The 22771-nt window shown below is 41.1% G+C and overlaps 2 long non-coding RNA genes across 2 annotated transcripts in view; both read left to right on the top strand.

Moving 5' to 3' along the window:
• Positions 1 to 1648: 1648 nt before the first annotated feature.
• LOC141580958 (uncharacterized) lies at positions 1649 to 10165 on the top strand. The gene is made up of 3 exons (XR_012513386.1): positions 1649 to 1764; positions 2522 to 2567; positions 9530 to 10165. It is a non-coding gene; the product is annotated as an uncharacterized LOC141580958 (long non-coding RNA).
• Positions 10166 to 11678: 1513 nt separating this feature from the next.
• The window catches only part of LOC141580869 (uncharacterized), a 602033-nt gene continuing 590940 nt past the window's right edge, over positions 11679 to 22771 (top strand). Inside the window, exons 1-2 of the long non-coding RNA XR_012513274.1 lie at positions 11679 to 11919; positions 12344 to 12465. This is a non-coding gene — a long non-coding RNA (uncharacterized LOC141580869). The remainder of the gene's footprint in view (positions 11920 to 12343; positions 12466 to 22771) is intronic.

Raw genomic sequence — 22771 nt, 5'->3', positions numbered from 1 at the left:
AGGATATAAAGTGAGTAAGATGTCTCTTGATCTCCAGAGATGCCTTTTGTTATTATTTTTTTTAAAGGACAGGGTCTTGCTCTGTCACCTAGGCTAGAATGCAGTGGCATAATCATGGCTCACTGCAGCCTTGAACTCCTTGCTCAAGAGATCCTTCCACCTCAGCCTTCCAAATAGCTGAAACTACAGGTGCATGCCACCACACCTGGCTAATTTTTAAATTTCTTGTAGAGACCAGGTCTTGCTATACTGCCCAGGCTGGTCTTGAACTCCTGGCCTCAAGTAATCTTCCTGCCTTGGTCTCCCAAAGTGTTGGGATTATAGGTGTGAGTCACCATGTCCAGCCTAGAGACTCCATTCTATTTGGAGGAGAGAGAGGCCCTTTATGTCTACCATGGCTCTGGAGAAATGCATCAATGGAAAGTAAAATCACTGGCATTTTAAATCTTGCCAATTAATTCAGTAGAGTTGTAGCTTTTTACTTTATCACTGCTTGTTTCTTGAAATTGAGTTGGATCTTATTTACATGCCTGTATTATGTCTCAATTTTAATAGTAGACTGAATCAGATTTAAAGGATAGGGTTTATTTCACTTTCCAAATGAATTTACTTTCTGATTTAATTATATCATTGGAAAGTTGGAAGACTCTGGTGAAATGTAGTCTTCCAATTAAAAAGAAAAGAGAAGAGAAAATGAGTATCTTCAAACTATGAGGAGATCAAAGCCTAAACATAATTGATAACAAACATCTTTCAACCTTGTCTTCTCTGTCCTACCCCAAATATCTCAGTGTGTTTGGGCTGCTATAGCAAAATACCATGGACTTGGTGCCTTATACACAACAGAAATGTATTTCTCACAGTTCTGGAGGCTGGGAAGTTCAAGATCGAGATCTCTGGTGAGGGCCTGCTTCCTGGTTCATAGACAGCTGTCTTCTTACCATCTCTTCACATGGCAAGAGGGAAGAGAGAGCTACTCTGGGGTCTGTTTTATAAGGACATTCATCTCATTTATGAAGACTCCACTCTTACGATCTACTCACCTCCTAAGGCCTCACCACCTAATGCCATCATATTGGGGGTTAGGATTTCAACATATAAATTTTAGGGGGCACAAACATTCAGTGTATAATGTCAACCTAGACAACTCTTTAATTATTCATTGGTTTTCTTCCTTGTGGATAGAGCACAAACAGGAGTGTTAGGGGTTGAGATGAAGGTCACTTGCTTCATCGTGGGACTCTGTCAAAGACGTAAGGAGCAAATATTCCCCTTATTATCAGTAGTTCCTTAGCTCATTTCATTAACACTAAACTTTCTCTTGACTGCCCATATTTCAGACAGTAACCAGCTACCTTCTGCCTTCTCATTACACGCCTATAGTTTACATAATTTTACTGATATGTCACTAAGGAAAGCCAGGACCCCAAAAGTGACCTATGCAAAGCCACAGCTTAGAAATAAAAACCGATACGACATAGCCCAAGCCTTTACAGTGCTGTTTCATTAATGCTTACATTAATTGCATGTCTCAAAATTAAATCTAAGCAACTTGTTTAAGACAAAGCCAACTTGTGGGTTCTGTGGTAAGCCTGTCCTATTGCAAATTTCTTTCTTTCTTTCTTTTTTTTTTTTTTTTGAGATGGAATCTCGCTCTGTCATCCAGGTTGGAGTGCAATGGCACGCTCTCGGCTCACCACAACCTCCGCCTCCCAGGTTCAAGTGATTCTCCTGCCTCAGCCTCCCAAGTTGCTGGAATTACAGGTGCGTGCCACCACACCTGGCTAATTTTTGTATTTTTAGGTAGAGACGGGGTTTCACCATGTTGGTCAGGCTGGTCTCAAACCCCAGACTTTGTGATTCACCCGCCTCAGTCTCCCAAAGTGCTAGGATAGAGATGTGAGCCACTGCACGCAGCTTATTTCATATTTTTAAAGCTGCTACCCTTTCCCTAAATGACATTCATTGTTTGTGAGGTCAAGGACAGATCCTTATTTGAAAATAGCTTTCTGACTGGCTCATTAGTGAGGTCTGAAACCTACCATAAGAGGATCTTCAAAAGCCTGCTATCAGCATAAAGTACTTCAATGAACTTTAACACCTTAACAGTAGCAAATATTATTAAAGAAAACCAAGAGGGGTTTGTGATGGCATGGATGAAAGAGTGATAAGAGACAGATACTCTGTCTGCTTGGTGAGAAAATGCCAGTAACTATTATAACTGTGACTATTAAGGTTACGTCAGTTGGGGAAAAAAGGCATTGGAAAAACCTGTGGGAACTTGGAAATAGCTTGAAATGCTAGAAAATGGGAATCTTCTGACAGATGCCATGAAACATATTGAGTCACTTTTGGGACTACAATGACTTATTTAAAAATGTTTAAAAATATTTATTTGCTATTTCCCTGTAATAATCCATTCCAATTGCATAATCATTTATAACTTACAAAGAATTCTGGCTTGACTATTTCATTTTGTCCTTTCAGCATCTTGGTGATGTTAACTACTTCTGTTTTATAGAGAGACTGAGCCTCAGAGACCTTAAATGATGCTTCAAGGCACCAAGGTCAGTAGAGTAAGAAATGCAAGGTCACTTCTCCTAAACTGTGGGGGCCAAGGTTTTTCTCACAATTCTGCTTTCTGGGGCATTTCAGGTGGTTGTCATTTCATGTTAATCTTACTGTGTTCCACGTTTGGTTGGAAGGTACTGTGGCCAGGGGCTATGCCGACTCTTCACATTGGATTTTCCAAGTGTCTACAGTGGGGCCTCTCAGTCTTGCTGCTCTAATAGAATCCCTGAGGCCCGAGGCTCACTCTGAGACATTGTGATTTAATTTGCCTGAGATTTGGCCTGGGTATTAGTATAATTGTAAATATATCCCTGGGCGATGTTGATGTATACTATAAACCAGTGGTTCTAATGGATAGAATTAGTAATGGCTCTCTGTGTGCCAGAAATAGAGGTAGGATGTGTGTTTATGAGTGTGTGTGTGTGTGTGTGTGTGTGTGTGTACCCATGTTCACCAGAATCACCCACCAGACTTGCAAAGAATATTCTGAATAAGCTTCATTCCCCTGGATGTATTAGAGATATTATCTTTATTCATTACAGTGTGATGGGGTCAGGGAAGAAGGAAGAAGGGTGTTAGAGATTTGTGTTTTGGAAAAAAAAAATCTAGATGATTTTGTTAATGACCTGCCTTCTTGCACCATAAAAATACTTCTTGTGATTGTGAAAACATCAGTTACCCTCAATGGTTAATTAACAAACTGAGTGATTTTTCTTGTTCACACTGTCCAGGTACTTGAAACAGGTAGAGCTGCGCATCCTAGGAGCTGAGGAAATGAGGGTGCAGAGAGGAAAGTTACCCTTTGTCAGGGGCAGAATGAACTGCAGAATGAATCTTTCAGAAAGACTTGACTTCAGGGACAAATCTTCAGGAACTGAAGAGAGATTATTGTCTTTATCAAAGCTTTCTGGCTACCAAAGCATTTTAGGAGGGTCGTCTGGCTCAGTCATTCACACAGCAATAATTTATTGCATGTCCAATATGTGCTAGGCACCTGCCTCAGCACCGAAGATGAAATGGTGAGCAAAGCAGATGAGTGTTAACTTATAGTTCCAACAAGTTTGATTATCCCATGGAGAGAAAGCTTCAGAAGGCCCTTGAGGACTTGCAGGTGGCTCACAGCACATCTCAGCATCTGTGGTTGCAAGAGCAAGGTTGAGGGTGGCTGGCTAGAGTCAAAAGAGCTAGTGACAAAGTTAGCCAAATGATGCCAGCCCCAGGGGATGCAGCAGCCTGGAGTGTGAGACAACTGGGGCTGAACTGCAGTGACCAGTTTGGAAAACATTTCTACAGTTAGCACCACCCGTTTGCAGGTTCAGCTCAGCAGCCAGATGAGGAATTAAATACGCAGACAGTTCCCTCTACTGGGAAGATGCTATTATTGCATACCAAGCACCAGGTGGAAATAGAGATGGCAATGAGATTTGCAGGCTTCTGAGAGGCACCGTAATGAAACTACAGATCACCCCACAACTCTCGTGCGTTTACCCATGGCTCCTTTTTTACATTTCCCTTTTTACTTTGTCTGTCCATCACGCTGTCTTTTCAATCAATTGCCTGATAGTACTGAGTGTGCACTAGGCTAGGACAAGGAGCTCCTGTCTGGTAGGTGCCTATTGTCGTATCGCAGAGACCAGGCATGCATACAGAAACCAGCTGAGAAGAGCACTCATGTGTGTTGCTCTTTCAGTTTTTCCTCTGAAAAGGCTTCTTTCCTCTTCCAGCTTCCTTTCCCCTCCCCCATTTCATCCCCTCATAACCTCCAGACTAGACAAAGACAGTAGCCCAAGACCTGTTCTGTGCCTCTGATCTCTCAACGTAGCCAGGTCATCGTGCTGTGCACCCTTTCATTATGCCCCTCACTTGCTTAATTTAAGAGCCCAGACTTGTGTTCATGCCTCTTAGTTACCGTATTACCTCGAAAGTTACAGCTTTTTGTCTGTTCTTCTAGCAAGGTGTAAACTCATTTAGAGCAAGGAATGATTCTGATGGAGAGATAGACACATAGGTAATTTCTATGTCATTTTATGTTGGAAGTCCTTCTATCTTAGTCTTTTTCCTTTTGCTAGAGAGAAGGGACCTTATTTAATTCATTTTCATTTCCTTAATGTTTACTGCAGTACCTGCTAATAGTTGGCACTCAATGAATATTCTGATAGAAATTTTCGGGTAAAGATGTTGATCACAGCATTTTTTTTTTTGAGGGATGTTCAAATTCATGGTGAAAAGATTTTTTCATATCATGGTAAATTAAAAAAGGAAGCTGCTTAAAAATTGACCTAACCTGTACAAAATAGGTACAAAGACTATTGGAAGGAAATATTAAAAAATGTTAATGTGGATCTGTAATTTCCTGTGGGTCCATTTTTTTTCTATAATGAGGTTATATTAGTTCTTCAGTCAGAAAAGCAGCTATAACTAAATTCCATGGCATAATCAGTCTATCTCCATCTTTTTTTCAAGGCCATTAGGATTTCCTGTTGCACATAGAATGAAAAACAAATTGCTTTGTTTGGCAATTTAGACTAGACTCAATAACTACCATTTAGCTTTATTTTTTTACCCAGTCTTCTTTTTCTATATTCCATATTTCAACCATATTAAATTTCTGAATAGTTTGTCTTTTCAAGCAATTCTACTAAAAAATGTATACCCAATGGTAAAAATTTGGAAAATTCTGAAAAGCATAGGATAAATGAAAAGCGCCTGTAAGATAGACACTATCAATAGTTGTGTTTCCTTTCTTCTTATATATATCAGAATCAATTTGCTTGCATATTTATATTCACATATGTTTTATATATAAATAATTTGCCACATATAATATACATAATTCTGCATATTTTGTCTTTCACTCAAAAAGCGTGTTTTCTGATGGCATACAATTTGTTGAAAAATTTTTTTTGCACATAATTTCTCTCCTTAAATAATCTCATTGACTTAGTTGAGTTTAAATGTGTATCTCTGGCCCAGACTTTTCTTTGTTGCTTAATACCTTCATGTCAATGACCAGTTGGACATCTACATTTCTTACTGGTCAGGTCCAGGTCCATTACACCTGCATGGAGTGAATCCATCACTGTGGCACAGGTTTTGCAAAAGAGGAAAGCTTTATCTGCAAGGCCACCGAATGAGGAGGCGAGGGGACAGCTCTCAGATCTGCCTCTGTGAAGATGAGGCTTAGGGATATTGACAGGTTAGGGGAGTGAGTGGTTTAAGGGATGGGACGAGGTGGTTGGTAGTGGGGGGAAATGAAGTAAAAAATTCATTCTATATGAGTGTAGTCAGAATTTATGGCATTTCATAGGACATAGGTACAGAAAATGGCAGTGTTAGCATGATTGGGAGGTGGAGTTTTTTGCCATCCAGTGTCAATACTTGTGTAGACCCAGCTGAAGGGTTGGTGGCCTCAACCATTTGGAATTAGGAAAATTAGGAAAAACAACTGAATCTACTGTTGCAATAGGGACCTATGAATGTTATTTCTACGGTAGCCAGCGAAGGTTAGGTTTCAGTGTTCTGTGATGCGGCCTTTAGCTACCGCAGCCTTCAGCTTCATAGAAAAATGAAAAAAAAAAAAAAAAAAGAAAAGCAAGCAACTGAAAGCAAGCAGGCAGGCAGCCCTGATCAATTCATTTTACACTCATTGGTATTTCAAATGTAACATGCTCTGCATTGGACCCAAACCTGCTTCTCCTCAATTCTTCCCTATTTAGGAGTTGAGCACATCCATTGACCAAGTTACTCCTGTGAGAAACTTGAAAGTTATACTTGACATCCTGATTTCCTGTGGGGGGTTGAATTATGACATTGCTCCATTTCCCTCACAAAACAGATATTCCTGGCTCTGTGTGGTGGCTCACCCTGTAATCCTAGCACTTTGGGAAACCAAGGTGGGTGGATCATGAGGTGAAGAGATCGAATCCATCCTGGGCAACATGGTGAAACCCCGTCTCTACTAAAAATACAAAAATTAGCTAGGTGTGGTGGTGCACGCCTGTAATCCCAGCTACTTGGGAGGCTGAGGCAGAAGAATCCCTTGAACCTGGGACATGTAGGTTGCAGTAAGCCGAGATCAGGCTACTGCACTCCAGCCTGGCGACAGCTGGACAGACTCCATCTCAAAAAAAAAAAAAAAAAAAAAAAAAAAAAAAAAAAATCCCGGTAAGTCCTAACCCCCAGTCCTTGTAATGCGGTCTTATTTGGATACAGGGTTCTTGCTCATGTAACCAGGTTACATAAGGTCAATGGATTACGGTGAGCCCTATAGCCATTGACTGGTGTCTTTCTAAGGGAAAAAATGAGATTTGGTTACAGAGTCTCAGAGGAGACCTAGAGGCAAGAGGGCCATGTGAAGACAGAGGCACAGCCGGGGGTGGGGTAGACGCATCTGCAAGCCATGGAGGGCCAGGAGCCACCAAAGCTAGGAGGAGGTGAGGAAGCATCCTCCCCTAGAGCCTTTGGAGGGAGCACGGCGCTGCTAACACCTTGATGCTTGGACCTCTGGCCTCCAGAACTGTGAGAGAATACATTTCTGTTGTTTTAAGTCACCAGGTTTATGGCAGTTTATAACAGCCACCCTAGGAAACGAATATACTTTTCTTCCTTCTATGTAACCACATAAAGTAGGTTTATCTCCAGTGTATGTATTGACTGCTTAGATCTCTCTCTTTTTTCACATGATCCCCCAGCATAAACTACCTTCCTGTGTGTCTCTTCCTTGCCACTCCCATAGTCTCCCTAATGACTTTGCTGTTATCCCGATCCTTATACCAACCCCGTGACCTTCCAACAATGTCTCTTTCACACTAGGTCTTTCAATGGCTTCCTGTTTCACCTGGGAGGTGAACAGGAATCCCTCAAGATGTGCAGTGATCCTTCTCCTGTCCCCTGGACAGCCCATCACCTGCCGTTTCCCCTGCTTGCCACTTGGGCCATCTTTTAGGTCTTAGTCTCCTGCCCTCCTCAGAGCCTTCACATGTGCTGTTCCCTTAGCCTGCAGTGCCCTTCCTCTCACCCTTCCTGGTTAACTCTTAACTCCTACACACCTGTCTGTTCTTGGAGAGGTCTCTCCAGTCTATGTCACATCAATATCATTTCTGTGCTCAGTCTCTCATGACATTGAATACATCTCTATAACCTTATCCCAGATGGCCCTATATATCTTTACCTGTGTGACAGTTGGCTTATTGTCCACTTCTCCACTGTCTCATCTTCTCTGATCTTTATTTTCATCGACTAGCATAGTTCTCGACACAGAGTAAAGGCTTTGTAACTAAATACTCAATTAAACATGTTCCATCTGACTGCACCTCAAGGTTATTGAGAGAACTCACAATAGACAATGCTTAAACTCATCTGTAGGTCTTTAAAACAGGCTGATGGCCAGGTGCCTCGGCTCACTCCTGTAATCCTAGAACTTTGGGAGGCTGAGAAGGCAGATCACCTGAGGTCAGGAGTTCAAGACCAGTCTGGTGAGCATGGTGAAACTCTGTTTTTACTAAAATACAAAAATTAGCCGGGCATGATGGCAAGTGCCTGTAATCCCAGCTACTTGGGAGGTTGAGATGAGATAATCGCTTGAACGTGGGAGACGATGGTGGTTGCAGTGAGGCAAGATCTTGCTAGTGTATGCCAGCCTGGATGGCTGAGCAAGACTGTATCAAAAACAAACAAATGAAAAAGACTGATGTTTCTGTGAAGTTGATAGTGAGCAAAAGCAAAGCCGGTTAAGTTTGACCGCTGAGAGGAGGTCACTGGCTTAGAGTGAGGGCACTGGAGTCCGTTGCATTTGGATTTGAACACCAGCTCTGCTATTCATAAACCTGTGATCAAGGGCAAATTGTACCCATCTTTGGTAAATTAGAGTAAATTAGAGTTGTGCCTAACTCCCAGAATTGGAGGGCTTCACCAAAAGAGTAAATGCACATGGTCAGTGATCAACAGAACACAGCTGCTTTTATCCTCCTGGTTTTTGCCATCAAACCATCATTCAAGACTGTTTTCCCACTTGAAGTTTCAACAAGATCCCTGGGAATTCCCTGAACTGTGTCTGAGCCTGCAGTGCCTGCCTAAACGATTTCTGATGAAGCCATACCCTTGAGTACCGTGCTTTGGGACCCCACCTGCCCATCTAAGAGACAGTCTCTGCCTCCCAGGCCTTCCAGATTGTTCCTGGACTTGGCTCCTGGTCTCCTTCTGAGGGCTGTTATGCTGCAGCCAATCCTAGTGAGTGCCAAACTTCAGCCTGGATACCAGAGAGAGAACTCTGGTGAGAGGCTGGTAGCAGAAAGGAGCGAGCTCCTGGGAAGAGGTGGAAAGGGTAGGGTAGCAGGTGGAGTGCAGGTGAGGAGTAGAAATTAAATCCAGCTTTTGACCCAGTAAAAATTTCTCCAGGAAGGAGTTTTTCAAAGGATGGTTCCCAGAGCGATGGGCCTGGGCTAATTGCCTGGAGAAATAAACTAGAGGACAGGCAATGAATAAAAGCCAGCTCTCAGCGGGAGTCTGCGTATCACATCCTTCCTTTCCACATTTCATGTTCATATTTAAAGCTCCCATCCAAAGACCCATAAAACAACAGTCTCTACCAGTAATGATTTCCTGGAGGCCCCCTGGAAAGCATTAGAAAAGATATTTCCTTTTAATAGGCTTTTCGGGGAAGAGAAAATCAATGATTTCTAGGCAGATACTTTATAGATGCAAATTTATATTATCCAAATACTCCTGGTTACTACCGTATTTCCTCTAAGAAATGGCTACATGTTGATGTTGTCTCTTGTGAAGACAATGACTTGCACTTCTCAATATGGATACAGTGAAAGACAGGTTCAAGGTAATGGATATCTTGCAGAGGCTTCTTACGTGATCTCAGTTGCATCTAGCTGCTTTTGGCTATTGCAGATCAATTTCTTCATGTGATTTACATAATGGAATATTTAATACAATTATTCTTTTTAAGACCCTGACAAATTAAACTGGTACCTAATGCGGATAGCTCTACATCGAGCAGAGGCTTGACTAATGGATCTGAAAGAAAGATACACTGTATTTTAAGGACCTGGGAATTGAGGTATCATCAGAAGATGAGTTTTCCAAGCATGCTGCTCTTCAATCAAGTTGTAAGTTGCTTTGAGAAATCAAATTCATTAGTGGCCAGCCGTGGTTCTACAATCTGCAGCTGTGCTTTCCTGTTTTCTCCATCTTTGAAGATTTTATTCTTATGATCCTCTGTCTGTTCTTTCTTCTGAGAAATGGGCTAAATTTCAGAAAAATACAAATCAGAGAGGAATGTAAAACAAAGGTGCCTCTCATGTTTTAACACCCCCTATCTCTCCATGCTATCCCACGGCGCAGCTATCCCCCACCACACACCGTGAGTCTCTGTTCCCTCTACTTGGAGAAGACCTTGTCCATTCCTAAGTGGAAAGAGAAATCTAGGAGGGAAATGGGCATTCCATGGAGGTGATTGGGGTTGGTTAAAAAGAGCTCCTCACCTGATGGGCCTGACATTTTGTCCTTACTGTTGCCCACTGAAAGGTTAAATAACAGGTATTACAACTTAAAGACATTTAAAGTTCTTTTTATTTTGAGCCAAGTTGGGGTACTAACAGCTCAGGAAACACAGACTCAGCACAAACCAAGTATGTGTCCCAGAGTGAGCTACACATAGTATTTTTTTATATTATATATATTTTTAACATGGAGTCTGTCTCTGTTGCTCAGGTTGGCATGCACTGATGCAATCATAGCTCACCGCAGCCTCAACCTCTTGGGCTCAAGCAATCTTCTCACCTCAGCCTCTTGAGCAGCTAGGGCTACAGGTGTGCACCACCATGCCTGGCTAACTTTTTCTGGTAAACTTTTTTGTAGAGATGGGGGTCTCACTTTGCTGCCCAGGCTGGTCTCCAACTCCTGGCCTCAGGCAATCCCCCTGCCTTGGCATCCCAAAGTGCTGGGATTAGAGGCCTGAACCATGGTATCTAGTCACAAGACCTGGCCTTTATACGTTTTGTTCATAGGAGATGGAAGAATGGGGGTGGTGAAGTAAAGGTGATATTTTTATAATTTTGATTGGGGCACAGTGACGTTAGGTATAAGACAAAACAAATACATGGTTAGCACATTCAGGTAAAAGGTTAATGAGCATGTCGATGTGTTAGGGTCTAGAGAAGAATGATTGACTTTATCTTGCCTTTATGGTCTCTCTAATGGACAAAATTATAATCAATACCTGTTGATAAAATATTTGACAGACTCTAGCTTTGCAGATGAGAGTTCAGATTTAATTTATAGGCCTCGTTTTTATTATTAATATGTCTCACCTAAACCCATCTTGGATCGCTTCTTTTAACTTCTTTTTTTTTTTTTTTTGAGATGGAGTCTCACTCTGTTGCCTGGGCTGGAGTGCGGTGGCTCGATCTCGGCTCGCTGCAACCTCTGCCTCCTGCATTCAAGCAATTCTCTTGCCTCAGCCTCACGAGTAGCTGGGATTACAGGTGCCCACCAGTATGGCCAGCCAATTTTTTGAATTTTTTGTATTTTTTGTAGAAACGGAGTTTCACGATGTTGGCCAGGCTGGTCTCAAACTTCTGACCTCGTGATTCGCCCGCCTTGGCCTCCCAAAGTGCTAGGATTACAGGCATAAGCCACTGTGCCTGGCCTTTATTTAACATTGTATTCTAATTTGCCTTTTCTTTGACACTGTTGCTAATGTGTGGATGACATTAGGCAGGTCCCTTATGCCCTACATTAGTTATCTCCCTGTATTAGTTATCTACTGCTGTGTGGCAAATTACCTCCACATTTAGCATCTTAAAACAACAAAGGCTTATTATCTCAGATTTTTTTCTTTTTATTTCCTTTTTAACAAATAGGATTTGCACCAGGATCACATAATTTCTAAGGGTGAGGAAGCTGGAAGCTGCTTAGCTGCGTGGTTTCAGCTCGGGATCTGTCGTTGCTTTTCCCACTGGCTTACAATTCCCATTAACAGCCTTACTTTTAATAAGGGCATTGAGACTACCAGAAAATAAAATACTTTTGGAAGAGATATTTGGAAGAAGAAAAAGTAATGCAATGTGCGATTGTCAGCGCCTGGCGCTCCCCTCCAAACCAGCTGAACTCGTTTTGGCTCCTTCACACAGGTGAGAGGCCACGAGGTAAATGCAAAGTGCCTGGAGTGCAGTGAAGCAGAAGGCTGCCTTAAAACCCCAGCATCTCCGCATACGCTGTGAGCCTGGCTAAGTTCTCTGAACCTCAGTTCCTGACTTCTCGTTACATGAGAAAAATCATGTTGGCCTCATAGGGTTGTTGTGAGAATTGAATGAGATAATTCCTTCAAAAATATGTGTAAGTATTTTATTTTATAGACAAGGGGTACATAGGCAGTTTTGTTACGAGGGTATACTGCTTGATGCTGAGGTTTGGACTTCTGTTGATTCAGTCTTCTAAGTAGTGAAGACAGTACCGGGTAGGAAGTTTCTCAATGCTTGCTTCCCTTCCTCTCAACTCCCTTTTGGAGTCCCCAGTGTCTGTTGTTCCTGTGAATGAGATGTTTATTTATTTTTTTTGAGACAGGCTCTTGTTGGGTCACCCAGGCTGGAGTGCTACCACCCTAGCATTATCATAGCCCACTGCAGCCTTGAGTTCCTGAACTAAAGTATTTCTCCTGAGCCAGCCTCCCAGAGTGCTAGGATTACAGGTGTGAGCCACCACACCCAGCTGATTTTTAATATTTGTGTTTTTTTTTTTTTTTTTTTTTTTTTTTTTGTAGAGATGGAGTTTCACTGTGTTGCCCAGGTTGGTCTGGAACTCCAGGACTCACACAGTCCTCTATCTGCGGCCTCCCGAGGTGCTCGGACTACAGGCGTGAGCCACTGTGCCTGGTCGAATGAGGTAATTCTTGACAAAACAAGTATGTGGTTAGCGTATCTTGACAAGCCTTTCTTGCTGTACTTTCTCTGTAGCAAGTGCTTGATGTGCGTTAGCTTTCTCATCCCCTTTACCCCTTGGTAATGGAGCATGGAGACAATTTGCTGGGGAACTCAAATGTGCCAGCAAAGGACATACAATTGATGAGTGTACTAAGCACACAGTTTGGGTGATTTTGTTCAAAACGATATCATCAGGTCTTCACATACAGAGCTGGGTGATAACCTAGTCCCTCTTATAGATGTTAGACGAGGACCCAAAATGACCTGGTATGGTGTCCCAATGTCTTCTTCACTTGCTCCAGGGACAGAACGTGAATACAACAAGCTTGGCCATCAGCGAGGGGCCTCTCTGAGTTTTTCCCTAGCATTTCAGATGCTTGGCACCTGTAACCAGATTTTCCCCGCGCTTAGAGTCATTGTGTCTCGATGGAATGAGAACTGGTTTGGGGTCAGAAGCTATGGGTTTGTATCATGTCCCTGCCATTTAGTTGATGTGTGTTTCAATGAGTCACCTCTCAGAACATAACTTAATCATCTATAAAATGGGCATCCTGATAATATTCCCTAACACTTATTCTGACAAGGTTTTATAAGAACCCCCAAAAATGCCCCACCATTGCTATCATTCCTGTGACGTCCGATCGCCAAGGAGAAGGGACCAGCTTTTAGCACACAGAGCCTGGGATGGTAGAATGCCAGACATTTCACAGTCCATTGGGGGTGATGTATGGCAGATGGTGTTCCTGGCACCTTTTTCAAATTGGCTTTACTTACCTAATCACATTATGGAGCCAGCCACTTGCTCAGTCAAAAAGGCAACATTAATACTAGGACAATGCTTACTCTGTTACACATTTAAGCATGCTTAGCAATTACAGCTCTTGCTTACTGAGTCTTTCAAATGTGGCGGACAGGGTGCCAAGCACTTGACATGTATTATTTCATAGCCAGGAGTGCCATGTGAACAATTCCAGTCCATGTGAATCTTCATTGGAGTTGTACAGTGCTCAGCATGCTTTACTATTCATGAATGTCCTGCTCACAAAAACCCTGTGAGGTATATTTGCATGGACTTTTTGAGTAATCTCATTTATCTTAATTTATAGAAGAATAAAATATGAGATTTGGAGTAATTAAGTAACGTTTTCTTAACCATAATATCAATAGGTAGTAGAGTCAGAATTCTAAAGCCTCTGCTTTTGTCACTATTTTATATATTATTTCATGGGTTTAATGAAGTTGGTAATGTTTCGCTCCAAAGACCCAGAGGAGCACAGCTGTGGTTGAACAAGTTGGGTTTTTAACTCCTTGCAGTGAGGAAGAACACACACCACAAAGAATTTATCTAAGATTTGGGCTTGGGTTAAGTGTTTTTGGGGAAGGCTTAAGGAAACAGAGCTCTGCTGTGGATTGGATGCTGCTAGGAAGCAGAGACTGGGTATTTTAATTAAACTTTCCTAGGCTGGGCAGACTGCTAAACAGCTAAAGCTGTTACTGGCAAATAAGCAATCGTAATATATTAACTAGGAGAAGGGGATGTTTGCTATTTTATGTCTTGGACAGTGTCCGTTAACTGTTCAAACAGGATTACAAGGGATCTTGTTTCTGTCTTGGTACATTGTGGTGACAGTGGCCTTGTCTGATGTTCACGTTCTAAGAAATTGTGTGTTGGAAAGGAGACTGCTAAGGGCTAGCTGTCAGTATCAGGGTAGCCCCTCATGGGTTTTCCTTTTTCAGGATAAAAGGTCTGGAGGGCACTGGGGTATAAACACCAGTTAAGTGCATTCAGCTGTGTAGCTCAAAAGTGACCTCAGCTTTCTGTAATGAAAGAGGCAGAAGGCAATAGAATATGCAGATGCCATGTGGAGTCATCACATTTTAAGTTACTAAATGAGAAACAGCTGGTTGTAGTTACTTAAAATATTGTTTTTAACAGCTTAGTCTAACTCACATTTTTTGTCAAAGCAGAGTTGTGTGGTCCAGATGGCAGTTCCTAGTTAAGGTGCTTTTTAACCTTTTTTGAATGATTCAAGTCAGCCTTGTTGAGTGAAGATAGTATAATATGGTGGTAAACAAACAGGTTGGGCTATGAAGACATGGGATTGAGATCCATCCATGACATAGGAGCTTCTGCGGATGAAGAAAATGTATGGGAATTCTGCAGCAACTTGATTTTAGAAGGTCAAGCGTCTTTGACATACTTATATAGAGAGGTTGATGGAATGAGAACTGTTAAGCAAAGATGCACTTTCATGTGATGCATAAGGAAAGACACGATTATTTCTACAGCACCATCACAATGGAAGGTAAAATACAAGTTGAAGAAATGTAAGGCATCTGAGCAACAAGGTACCTGTTGCTGCAGGGGTTGGGGATGAGATAGTGAGAAATTCAGCTTTTAGTTTATTTTTAGGGATGATGTGACCAATAAACCATGAGCTTAATTTATGTGGTTTCAAGACAGTTTGTCTTAGGGAAGTGAAGGCAGGTGAACATAAGACATAAAATAAACTAAGTGAATTAAATAAAGTTCCCAAGTGCTTCTATATGTGGCAGCCAGACAGGAATATATTTAGCTACGACCACACTCTAAAACTGTTGTCTGGTTTGCCCACTGTGAATACCAAATCCTTACTGCAATTGTCAGCAGTCACCTTGATCTAAAATATAATCATAACAACATTTAAATTTCTTTTAACTTAGAACCTTAAAAATATGAAAAAAGACTTTACAGAACAAGAGGTGGTTCACAGACTGTGAGAGGATGCTTGTGGTGTTTAAAACGGACAAAGCATTAGTACCTAGAATAGAAAAGAATTCTAGACGAATCAGTGAAAAAAAGACAGAAAATTCTGTAAAAATGGACACTCCCAGAAGATCAGAAATGGTGAAGAGCAAATACTAACTTGCTAACAAGTGTAGAAACAAAGATCTACCTTCTTTATAATCAGTTTATAGCAAATTGAAATGATAAGATACTATTCAACATAGGTCAGGCAAAAATGGACAAATTGCACAATGCAAAGAGGATGTAGGGAAACAGGAACAATTTCTGGTTGGAATGGGTAAGTTTATCCATTGGTAGAAGTTGATATGATACAGTCTTTTCTAAGGTGCTTGGGACAGGACTTACGGAAGGTAAGGTAACATAGATCTTAAGATCCAGAAATCCCGCTGATGGCTATTTGCCACAGAGGAACTCACAGGTTTTTATATGTGAATCCATATGAGAGTGTTTATGTAGGTGGGGCAACCTAATCGTTTATCACTAGTGATATGGTTTGACTCTGTATCCCCACACAAATGACACCTTGAATGGTACTAATCCCCATGTGTCAAGGGAGGGATGCAGTGGGAGGTAACTGAATCATGGGGGTGGATTTTTTCTCATGACAGTGAATAAGTCTTATGAGATCTGATGGTTTTATAAAGGGGAGTTCCCCTGCACATGCTCTTTTGCCTGCCACCATGTAAGACATATGTAAGACTTTGCCTGTAAGACTTTTGCCTGCTGCCGTGTAAGACTTTGATCCTCCTTCACTTTGCACCATGATGGTGAGGACTCCCCAGCCATGAGAAAGTTAATTAAACCTCCTTCCTTTGTAAGTCACCCAGTCTTGGGTGTGTTTTTATTAGCAGCATGAGAACAGACTAATACAACTAGCGGGATGGATAAGTGAAAAGAGGAGAATGCATTCTGTGGAATACTATGCAGTGATACTATAATGCATATATGTGGGTAACACCCCCTGGGGCACTGAGGAAGGAGAACTGTGCAGACCCCAGGCACAATTAGTGCCTGAAGTGTGACTTACTGCCATATATATATATATATATATATATATATATATATAAATGTATATAAAATAAGCTAGATATATATATTATCTAGCTTATATGACATACTTAATACTTACATCTAGCATACCTAGTTCTATATAATCTTTCTATATAATCATATAGGTATTGTAGTTGGAGCTGTACTGATAGATTTAGTGCTGATTTATATAATCCTTCTATATAACCATAGAGTATTTTTAGTAGGAGGAATGCCTAGAGTAGTCACAGAACAGAAGCAGTACATGGAAAAACAGCATGACAAGAACAAAAGACCCAGGCAGTGGCGTCCCTGCCTGAAAGGGCATACGCTGTATGGCAGGCTTGGAGCAAGAGCCTCTCCCGATAAAGGAGTTGTAGCACCTTGCATCCAGTTCCTGTGGAAAGCAGGCCTCAGGCCTGAGATCCTGGAAGTAATTGAGAGAGAAGAACCCCTCTGGTGTGACCAGTCACGGTGGCTGTACACCCTGTCTTTTCTAGCTTCTGTGCTAGCTCAAATTATCCTCCCATAAATATCTTAGAGAAGAGCACAAGTCTGTCAGCTCCCACTGCACTGGCTTACAGTATCCTTCTATTAGAAATTCTTTGAAGTCTCCAGACCCCAGATAAGAAGTGTTGTGCACGACACCTGTTGCACACAGCCCACCTCCTTGCCTCGGTGACCTAATGGGGGCGGACTCCTTTTCTGTACATGATCCTCTACTACTACACATGGCACAGCCCCCTTCTGTGCATGGCCCATCTCTCAGCCCAGGTGACATAATGGGGTGGCCCCCTCTGTTGTGACGCACGTGATTATGTATGCCCTGTTACTAAGCCTATAGATGATGACCTCACTTAAGACCCTGCCCCCTGCTTGTACCTAATAAATACAGATGCTCTGGGTATTTGGGGCCTCGATGATCTCTGGCCATAGGTTGCATGGTCCCCTGAGTCCAGCTGCTCTTCACCAGTTCTTCAGTGTCCTGTCTCTTTACTTCTTGGATCCTGCACCTCAGCACAGCATAAGGGACACCCCACAACCCTGTGGTGCTAACAGCCCTACACATACATACATCTATCATGTAATATGTACAGCTACATAGAGAAATCTTGACAGCATAGTATATAGTGAAAAATTAAGACAAAGAAATAGTATAAAGCAGCAGAAGAAACAAGGCATAATACCCTTGATTCAGATTGAACACATATACACATACAATTGTATTTTTACAATGATACATATTTAAGATGTATCAAATTCTTTAGAGTAGGTGTCTTTGGGAGAGAAGAAAGGTGATGAGAGCAGGGGAGGGGATGAAAGAGAAAAGTAAAATGCAGAAAGACAAGGGCCTAGTATGGATCAGCAGGTACGTGAAGTGTCTGCCTTGATGTCCCTCACTCCTCAGTAAAAGGTCGCAGAAGTTATTGGTTGAAAATGAGTAGTTTTGTACTATGAACAAGTTCCCACGTTGCATTTATTCCATTGTCACCTTTAGTATGGGTCAGTATTCAACAAACAACATAAATGAATATGTAACAAGCAGAGTAACTTACCTTGAGGTCTTTAGTGAAGATGCTTGATCAGGTCTGACTTGGGGCCTTGTTGGACAACGTTTCTCCTCCTTTGTGGTCTATGTTCTGTTGATTTCTCCTCTGTGTTCTTGTGGTAGGTCTATTCCGAACTTAGGATAGTTTCAGAGATTACTAAATGTCTGGTCTAAAATTTTTCATATTTCAGTCATGATGTCGTGTCTGTATTCACTCAGTTTCAAGAGAGCCTTTCTTCTTCCAATATGCAAAATTGGAATATATAATTTTGGAAGAAGAAGCCTTTCTTCTTCCAATATACAAAATGTCTGACACGATTTACTTACCACATGATAGAAAAGGGATCTCTGTTGTTCCTAGCACTTGAGGCTTCCCAGTTAACAGTGAACAGCTGAAGTTGTGGGAAGGGTGAGCTCTACTTTTTCTAGGAAGAGTGGCATCTAGATGGGATTGAATGAATAGCTTCCCATTCATGGAGACTTATTTTCTACTGGATTTTATTCCTTGTGATTATTCTAAAATACTGCTTCTGACTATAGCATTTTAAGATTTTACTATTTAACATATCTTGTTTATTATCACTGAAGTTATTTCTGCATATTCTACCGCTTGTAAATTGTAAAACATTCTTGTCTTCTAGGTTTTCAGCCACCTGCAGAGAAGGGTGTTAGAAAGCTCTAGGCTTCTTTAGATTTCATTTTTAGTTTTCCACTGCAACCTTTTGGCATAGGTAAGGCTAGGAAGGGTATTTTAGTGGTAAGAACACTAATTTTGTGATCTAAGGTTAACAAAAATCTCCCAGAGTGCAGTTTACTTATTAATAAAATTAGAAAATAAATAACGTGGAGGAATTGGGTGAAGTAATATGAACCACAGCTGCTACACAGTAGGTGCTCGATAAATAATAGATCTGTTATGGACCAAAACTCTATATGGTTTTCCATATTACTAAATCAGATCCATCTGTAGAGTGATGTATTTCTTGGCAACATAAAGAGAATGCAATACCTGAGTCATTTTTCTCACCCACTCTGCTGATGCACTTCTTTCTGCGATTGTCTTTCTCAGCTCTGAGGAGGGGAAGGCCTATCTGTACCATGGGAGGTGGTGATTTGTTCCTGCCTCAAGTAACAGCAGCACTTTGTTTTCCCCCCTTGAAATTGTCAAGTACCTCAAACTCTAATAACTTGACTTCTGGGAAGAAGTTTTTAGTTAGGGTGAAGGAGTTTCCCTGCTAGTAACCTCTCTTGTTTCTCCAACTCCTAGGGTTGTTTTTCTTACTTGCAATGAGGATAGGTTGACAATTGCACTTCAGGATTGATTTTCAGTACTTGACCATAGGATTAAGTTGCCATGATCTGGAATGGATGGCAGCAAATATATCAATAATATAATGAGTTAGCAAAAACAGCCACTGTTTTCTTAGTGAAGGAATGGCAGGATTTCAATTTCACTTAATCAGAGGTCATTCATTTTGATAACTTCAGCTAGTAGATAAAAAAGGGCATAACTAGCAATATGAAAAGAATAATTCTCCCATTTCTCTCCTGTTCTGGTATTCTCCTTTTTTTTTTTTTTTGAGTTTATTAAGAGGAGTTTTAGGTTCATGGCAAAATTGAGTAGAAGGTGCAAAAAGTTCCTATATATCCCTTTTCCCACCCATATACAGGCTCCTCCATTATCAACATCCTCCGCCAGAGTTGTGCATTTGGTGAATCTTCCTTGACACATCATTGTCACCCAAAGTCCATAGTTTACATTAGATTTCATTTGTGATGTTGGACGTTCTGTGGGTTTGGACAAATGTATAAAGATATCTCTCTACTATTATAGTTTCAAGCAAAGTAGTTTAATTGCCTTGAAAATCCTCTGTTCCACCTCCTTCTCCACTGACCGTTGATCTTCATCCCTCCCTCCACACTGACCCTGATCTTTTTGCTGTGTCCATAGTTTTGCCTTTTCTAGAATCTCATGTAGTTGGAATCATACAGTATGTAGCTGTTTCAGATTGACTTCTTTCACTTACCAGTATGTATTTTAACATTCCTTCATGTTGTTTCATGGCTTGATGGCTAATCTATTTTTAGCTCTGAATAATATTCTATTGTCTGGGTGTGCCACATTTATTTATTCTCATGAAGGACATTATGGTTGTTTTCCAAATTTTGGCAGTGACATAAAAAGCTCCTATAAATGTGTGTAGGTTTTTGTGTGGACATTAATTTTTTAACTCCTTTGGGAAAATACCAAGGAGCACAATTTCTCGATCCTATGGTAAAAATATATTTGGATTCTGTAAGAAAACCTCCTGTCTTCCAAAGTAGCTGTACCATTTTGCATTCTCACAAGTAACGAATGAGAGTTCCTGTTGCTCTATACATTTGTCAGCATATGACATTGTCAGTGTTCTGTATCTTGGCCATTCTAATAGATGCATAGACAAATAGTGATATCTGATTGTTTTAATTTTCATTCATCTGGTGACATATGATATGGAGCATATTTTCACATGTGCCATGGTCTCAGTGCTTGTGCCCACCCTCCCCCCCACACTAGGATTCAAATGCTGAAACATAATTATCAATTTGGTAAGATTAGGAGGTTGGGCCTTTGGGAAGGTGATTAGGTCATGATAGTGGAGTCCTCATGAATGAAATTAGTGCCCTTATAAAATAGGTCCCAGGGAGCTTGTTTGCCCCTTCCACCATGTGAAGACACAGCAAGAAGGCACCATCTATGAACCAGATAGTGGCCCTCAGGAGGTATTGAATCGGCCAGCATCTTAATCCTGGACTTCCTAGCCTCCAGAATTGTAAGAAAAAATTTCTGTTGTTTATAAGCCATGTAGTCCAAGATATTTAGTTATAGCCATGCAAATAGACTGAGACAGTATGCTTATTTGATATTTGTATATGTTTTTTTGGTGAGGTGGCTTGTATTTAAAAAAATGTCATTCTGCCTTAAAAAATTAAGTTTATAATCTTTATCATATGCAAGGTATACAGAATGCCACACAGAAGTTCATGATTCATCTGAGTGTCTTTAGGGACCCATGTCTTTGGGGACAAGCCCCTCTCTTAATTGTTGATGTCCTTTTCCGAGTGGAAACTCACCAGCCTCCCACAGGCTCAGCCCTAGTACAGATCCCATGTTAATAATATAAAATACCTCTGTAATAGGAAACAAGAATTTACAGATAATGGTATGTTATTTCTTCACAGGCATACAGTATGATGTTAATGGCCTGCTTCCTTGTAAAGGTTGTTATTAACTTCAGTTTGCATCCCCTCAGCACGTGGGTCAGGAAATTGTCCAGAGCTAGGGATTGGGGACAGCTAGTAAGAAGCATAGTTGACAGTGAATTAACCCATATTGAGATGAAGGGAAAATTATAGAAAATCCAGAGAGGAGAAAACCCGTAGGCTGATAATTTGCATACCAGCTCTTTAGGAAATTCATAGATTGCTGTTCTGAGGCAGGATTCTTAGAATTTATAAGTTACTTAATAAACCCATCCCCCAGCTTCCTGAGAAGAGACTTTGGGTTTTATCCAGCTTCTGAAACTTGCTGATCACGGGCAAATATAGGAATGTATGCAAGTTGGTAGTCTTTACCTTTTTAATGTACCAATCGTAGTCATTAAGTGCTGTTAGAAGAAGACGAATATGGAATTTAGAGAGAAACTTGCATCTACCAGCTTAATTAATATGGGGGGACTACAGCAGTAAAAAATTATTTCTTCCTCAATTTGCTAAGGTGTATTGGTGTATTATTGCTTCCTCTTCTCCAAGCTCAGGGACCTGGGCTTCAAGGGTAAGCAGATGATTATGAGCAGGCAGCGAGGTGGGTGTCACTGTCGAATAGGGGTTATGCCCTGTGCACTCAGGGGGCCCAGGCTGTTCCTCCCTCCTGGATATCTGGCCTCTGTTCCTCCATTTTTATGGTTCATGGGCCTGACATTCCTCTTCTGTGTGCTTCCCAATGTGGTTCTATGTCTAGGTTTCTGGATTTACTTCCTTTCTTCTTCTTCTTTTTTCCCCCTAACTTCCATAGGTTATTGGAAAACAGGTGATACTTGGTTACATGAATGAGTTGTTTAGTAGTAATTGGTGAGATTTTGGTGCACCCATCACCCCAGCAGTATACACTGTACCCAATTTGTGATCCCTCACCCCACTCCCACCCTTTCCAAGTCCCTGAAGTCCTTTGTATAATTCTTATGCCTTTGCATCCTCATAGCTTACCTTCTACTTATGAGTGAATGAAACATAGGGTGTTTGGTTGCTATTCCTGAGTTATTTCACTTAGAATACTGGTCCCCAATTTCATTCACGTTGCTGTGACTACCATTATTTCATTAATTTTTATGGCTGAATAGTCTTCCATGGGAGTGTGTGTGTATATGTGTGTGTATATACACACACACAATTTATCCACTCCCTGCTTGATGGGCATTTGGGCTGCTTCCCTGTTTTTGCAGTTGAGAATTGTACTGCTACATACAGCATGTGCAAGTATCTTTTTTGTATAATGACTTCTTTTTCTCTCAGTAGATACCCAGTAGTGGAATTGCTGTATAAAATGGTGATTCTACTTTTAGTTCTTTAAGGAATCTCCACACTGCTTTCCATAGTGGTTTTACTAGTTTGCATTCCTACCTGCAGTGTTCTTTCAACTGCATCCCCACCAGTATCTATTATTTTTATTTTTTGATTGTGACCATTATTGTAGGAGTAAGTTGCCATCACATTGTGGTTTTGATTTGCATTTCCCTGATCATTAGTGATGTGAGCATTTTTTATATGTTTGTTTGGCTATTTGTATAGCTTCTTTTGAGAATTGTGTATCCATGTCCTTAGCCGACCTTTTGGAATGGGATTGTTTTTTCTTGCTAATTTGAG

This window comes from Saimiri boliviensis, chromosome 13 (assembly GCF_048565385.1).
Source record: "Saimiri boliviensis isolate mSaiBol1 chromosome 13, mSaiBol1.pri, whole genome shotgun sequence".
In the NCBI taxonomy this organism is placed as follows: Eukaryota; Metazoa; Chordata; class Mammalia; order Primates; family Cebidae; genus Saimiri; species Saimiri boliviensis.
Note: the sequence above shows the minus strand (reverse complement) of the source record. Positions and strands in the feature narration are given on the sequence as shown.